This window comes from Macaca mulatta, chromosome X (assembly GCF_049350105.2).
Source record: "Macaca mulatta isolate MMU2019108-1 chromosome X, T2T-MMU8v2.0, whole genome shotgun sequence".
Lineage (NCBI taxonomy): Eukaryota > Metazoa > Chordata > Mammalia > Primates > Cercopithecidae > Macaca > Macaca mulatta.
In genome coordinates, this window is record NC_133426.1 from 8,511,807 (window position 1) to 8,517,458 (window position 5,652).

General features: G+C 41.1%; 1 pseudogene; it reads right to left on the minus strand.

Annotated features, from left to right (window-relative positions):
• Window positions 1-3,125: 3,125 nt before the first annotated feature.
• LOC100429034 (nucleolar and coiled-body phosphoprotein 1 pseudogene) lies at window positions 3,126-5,388 on the minus strand (annotated as a pseudogene).
• Between the last annotated feature and the right edge of the window lie 264 nt (window positions 5,389-5,652).

The window sequence follows — 5,652 nt, forward strand, 5'->3', positions numbered from 1 at the left end:
TCCACGTGTGTACTTAATTTTTATTTAGCTCCTACTTATAAGTGAGAACATGCAGTGTTTGAGTTTCTATTCCTGCATAAATTTGCTTAGGATAATTGCCTCTAGCTGCATCCATGTTGCTGCAAATAACATGATTTTGTTCATTTTTATAGCTGCATAGTATTCCATGGTGTGTATGCAGCATACTTGATTTATCCAGTCCACAGTCTATGGACATCTAGGTTGATTTGTTGTCTTTGCTATTGTGAATATTGCTGCGATGAACATATAAACGCATGTGTCTTTTGATAGGATAATTTTTTTTCTATTGGGTATGTACCCAGTAATGGGACTGTTGGGTTGAATGGTAGCTCTGTTTGAAGTTCTCGGATAAATATCCAATCTGCTTAACACAGTGGACGGACGAATTTGCATTTTCACCAACAGCATATAATTAATCCCTTTTTTCTGCAGCCTCACCAGCATCTATTATTTTTTGACTTTTTAATGATCACAATTCTGACTGGTGTGAGATGGTTTCTCATTGTGATTTTGATTTCCATTTCTCTGGTGATTAGTGATGTTGAGCACTTTTTCCTGTATTTGTTGGCTGCATGTATGTCTTCTTTTGAAAAATGTCTATTCGTGTCCTTTGACCCATGTTTTAATGGAGATATTTGTTTTTATCTTGTTGAATTCTTTAAATTCCTTATAGATTCTAGATATTAGACCTTTATCAGATGCATAGTTTGTGAATATTTTTCCCTTTCTGTAGATTGTCTATTTACTCTGTTGATAGTTCTTTTGCTATGCAGAGGCTCTTTAATTAGGTACCACTTGTCAATTTTTGTCTCTGTTGCAATTGCTTTTGGAGATTTAGTCATAAATTCTTCACCAAGGTTATGTCCAGAATGATATTTTCTAGGTTTTCTTCTAGGACTCTTATAGTGTGTGATCTTACCTTTAAATCTTTAATGCATTTTGAAATAATTTTTGTATATTGTGTAAAGCAGGGGTGCAGTTTCATTATTCTACATATGGCTAGCCAGCTATCTCAGTAGCATTTATTGAATAGGGAATGCTTTCTGCATTGCTTGTTATTGTCAACTTTGTCTAAGATCAGATAGTTGTAGTTGTAGGTGTGTGCCTTTATTTCTTGGTTCTCTATTTTTTTCCATTGGCCTATATGTATATTTTTGTACCAATACTATGCTGTTCTGTTACTGTAGTCTTATAGCATAGTTTGAAGTGGAGCATTGTGATGTTTCTGGCTTTGGTCTATTTCTTTGCAATCATCTGTTCAGGCTTTTTTGTTGTTGTTGTTCCATATACATTTAAGAATCGTTTTTTTTCCAGCTCTATGAAAAATGACATTGGTATCTTGATAGGAATAGCACCGAATCTGTAGATTGCCTTAGGCAATTGCAATGATATTGATTGTTCCAGTCCATGAACATAAAATGATTTTCTATTTGCTTGTGTCATCCTTGAGTATCTTCAGCAGCGTTTTGAAGCTTCCCCTGTAGAGATATTTCACCTTCTTGGTCATATGTGTTTCTAGGTATTCTATATTTTTTGGCTGTCGTAAATAGAATTGCATTATAGATTTGACTTTCAGCGTGAATGTTATTTGTTAATAGAAATGTTACTGATTTTTGTACATTGATTTTATATCCTGAAACTACTGAAGTTATTTATCAAGTCTAGGCACCTTTGGGTGGTGTCTTTAGGGTCTCTAGAAATAGAATTATATTATCAGTGAAGAGAGATAATTTGACTTCCTCTCTTCCTATTTGAATGCCTTTTATTAGGTTGGTGCAAAAGTAATCGCGGTTTTTGCCATTAAAAGTAATGGTGAAATCCACTATTACTTTTGCAACAACCTAATATTTCTTTCTCTTGCCTGATTGCTCTGGCTAGGGCTTCCACAACTATGTTGAATAGGAATGGTGAGAGTTTGTATCCTTGCCTTGTTCTAGTCCTCAAGTAAAATGCTTCCAGCTTTTGCCCATTCAGTATGATGTGGATTTTGGGTTTGTCATATATGGCTGTTACTAATTTGAGGTACGTTACTTCTATGCCTAGTTTGTTGAACATTTTTATCATGAAAGGTTACTGGATTTAATTGAAAGCCTTTGCTGTATCTAATAAGATAATAATTTTTTGTTTTTAATTCTGTTTATGGAGTGAATCACATTTATTGATTTGCATATGTAGAACAAGCCCTGCATCCCAGGAATAAAGCCTTCTTGATTTTTGTGTTATTTTGCTCTGTATAATGTGAAAATGAGAAGATGCAGTCCTCAACTTAGTATTCAATACTAGTAAGGGTCAGGTCATCAAAATCTGTGTTTCAACAGTAGGAAAGCTTGCTTTCACATTAAAAAACAAAGCACGTATTGCAAACATTATGTAATAATGATAAAATTACAGAAGAAAATATATTCAGGCTGACCCATGGCATTCACACCACACCAGAATTTTGCCTGGAACAAAACAGTGAATTTTATCCCAAAAAGTAGGTTAGGTCCATGCTCACTAAAAACTTCAGTCTCAGACCCAATGAAGGAGGATAAAATACATAGTGCATGTATAACATACATTACATATACATTAACCTTCTTTAATGCCCCCCACCAGGGTTTTGAGGGAAGGAAAGATGAAACGTGGACTTGTGCACTCACAAAGGCACAATTTTCTTCCAATTATAAAAGGTCATACATGTGACTCTTAACTATGTCTTGGGCAATAGCTAAGATTTTATCTGTGGGACTCCACCTTTGAAAATCACAACAAAAATCAAAAGGAAATGATTTGATATAAAATATTCAAATTTCTCAGTATGCAGACTTCCACAGAACAGGAAGAAGGAGACAACGAAAATACATTTCCTTTAAAAATAACATTCCCCTCATTTTGTCCCTGACACTCAACACTCAAAAACAAGTCTGCATAAAACTAGGAATACAGAAAAGGACGACAGAGGATGTTACATTTCAAAGTCTTAGGACCTACTCTGAACTTCTGTCCTCATCAAGACCCTTGCCTATAGAGCTGAGGGCTCCCTGGTCCCCTGGAGAAAGTGAGTGGTCTCAGATCTTCACTGAAGCAGGGGTGAAGATGTCCCAAGTCACTCACTGTCAAAATTAAACCCAGTAGATGCCCCGCTTCTTCTTGGTTTTCTCATGCCAGAAGGATTTGCCTTTGGTGAACCTCAAAACCTGATTGGCTCGTTCCCCCAGTCTCTGGTTGCACCTCAGTTGGCATCAGTGGAGTTCTCTGCCACCTCAATTTCCTCCTCCCTGACCCTTACGAATGTGGGTCACGCCTTTTTTTCTTCTTTCTTCCTTTTTGGAAATGTGTTAGGGGTCTGAAACTTTATCTTCTTGGCTGGAGGAGTCTCTGCCTCTTTGGCAGCCTCATCTGCTTCCACTTCTTTCCTGAACCCAGCTTTGAAACTACCACTGCTGCCTTTTTTTCTTCTTCCTCCTCTTCCTCCTCTTCACTGTTCTTAGCTGCTTTTCCATTCTGGGCAGTCAGTGCAGAGGTGCCATTGGCCTTGGGGACTTTTGGTCTTGCAGAGTCCTTGCCCTTGGGCTTCTCTTCCTCTTCCTCACTGGAGTCATCAGAGGAAGAACTGCTGCTGCTCTCAGCCTTTCCTTTCTTTGTGGAGGCTGGCTTAGAAGGGGCTGTCCCTCCTGCTGCCTTCTGCAACTTCTTAACTGGGGATTTAGATAGCTTCTCTTCCTCCTCCTCCTCGCTGCTGGAGCTGTCTGAATGAGAGCTGCTGTCCTTACCACCCTCAGGAGCCTGCTTGGCAGGCAGATATGGAGCTGCTTTGTCAGTTACCTTGGGCTTAAGGGGGGCCACAGTCATCTTTGTCTTCTCCTCCTCACTGGAGTTGCTCTCTTTCTCACTGGAACTGCTCTCTTTCTCACTGGAGCTGTTCTCTTTCTCACTGGAGCTGTTCTCTTTCTCACTGGAGCTGTTCTCTTTCTCACTGGAGCTGTTCTCTTTCTCACTGGAGCTGTTCTCTTTCTCACTGGAAATGCTCTCTTTCTCACTGGAGCTGCTGTCAGCCTTTCTCACTGGAGCTGCTCTCTTTCTCACTGGAGCTGTTCTCTTTCTCACTGGAGCTGCTGTCAGCCTTTCTCATCAGAGGCTTCTGGCCACTGCTTCCAGGTTGCTTGAGAGTTGCAGCTGGCTCCGCTGCAGGCGACTTGGTAGTGGCAGCTGGCTTATTTGAGGAATTCTTGTTGGTATTGGCTAGCTTGGAAGGAGCTTCATCATCCTCGGAGCTGTTGGAGTACGAGCTCTGAAGAGCTCTCTGCTGCTTTCTTTGCTGGAGGTTGTTTAGTATTTGCTTTAGAGACGACTGACTTAGCAAGAGTTCATCCTCTTCCTCCGAACTTGAATCAGACTTGTCGCTGCTGTCTTCACTGCTTTCGGAAGGCTGTTTCTTCTCCACAGCTTTCTTGGGAGGCTGGGTTCCCACGGACTTCTTTGATGGGGGAGCAGGAGTGGGGCACTGAACTTTAGGGACCTGGGTTTTTGGGGTTTTTTTTCCTTTTTTGTTTTTTTTCTACTATTCTTCCTCCTCACTGAAGGAGTCCTCGCTGCTGGAATTTTTGGGTAGGGGTGGCAGCTGCTATCACTGGGACCTTGACCACAGCTTGCTTTTAATATACAGTCTTCTTGGGGATGGCTGCTGCCCTCTCTTCCTTTGAGTCATCACTGCTGCTGCTGCTGCTGCTGTTGCAGCTGGCTGCTTTGCCATTGACTACTTTAGGTGCTGCTTGAGCTGGAGTACCTTGTGTGGCTGGAACTTTAGCCCGAGCTTTAGCTGCTACAGATGTTGTCTTTGGTTTCTGGTTTTTTGATGCCTCATCCTCAGAGCTTGAGTCAGAATCAGCATCAGAGCTCTTAGCCTTCTTAAGAGGAGGTTTGGCTGTCTTGGCTTGGGGCTTAACTCCCTTCTGGACAGACTTTTTCTTTTTTGTCATTGTCCTCATCATCACTGGATGCTTCACTGCTGCTGCTCGCTGATGCTTTGGCGATAGCCTTCCCTGGAGGCTGAGACAAACTTGCTCACAGCCTTCTTACCTGGAGGCCCTTGAACTTCTTCCTCCTCCTTGCTACTGTCCTCACTATTGTCACTGGATGAAGTCTTCTTCTTAGCTTTCTTAGTCATTTGTACATTTATTTGCCTGGAACTTTTGCTTTGGGGCCTTAGCAGACTTGAGACAGAAGCTATAGACATCCAAGAGGGAAGAGTCATTGGCATCCCGCTGTGTAGCTCCTGTAGGTTTGGCGAATATATTGGCCACCTCCAAGAGCTGGTTATCACACAGGAAGTCGAGCACAAGGGGATACAGGTCTGTGGGAATCACACAAGCCAGTGTCTGCCATTCTCTGGGCAATACACGTGACTACCATTGTCTATTGGTGCTATTTTTAAGTTGCCTACTTAACAATTATTTAGGGCAATGCAGAGGGTAATCAAGAGATTGATAGTCTAAAGTGTGGGAGACAAACTATTTGAAGACTAGCAAATAAAAATCTTACAATCTGTAAGATATGCTTCTGTCTATGTTTCTACTTGCTTAACTTGTCTATAAACTTATGTCTTTAGATTTCAGCCTTTGAGGGCCATGACAAGACCTAGCTTTAAGC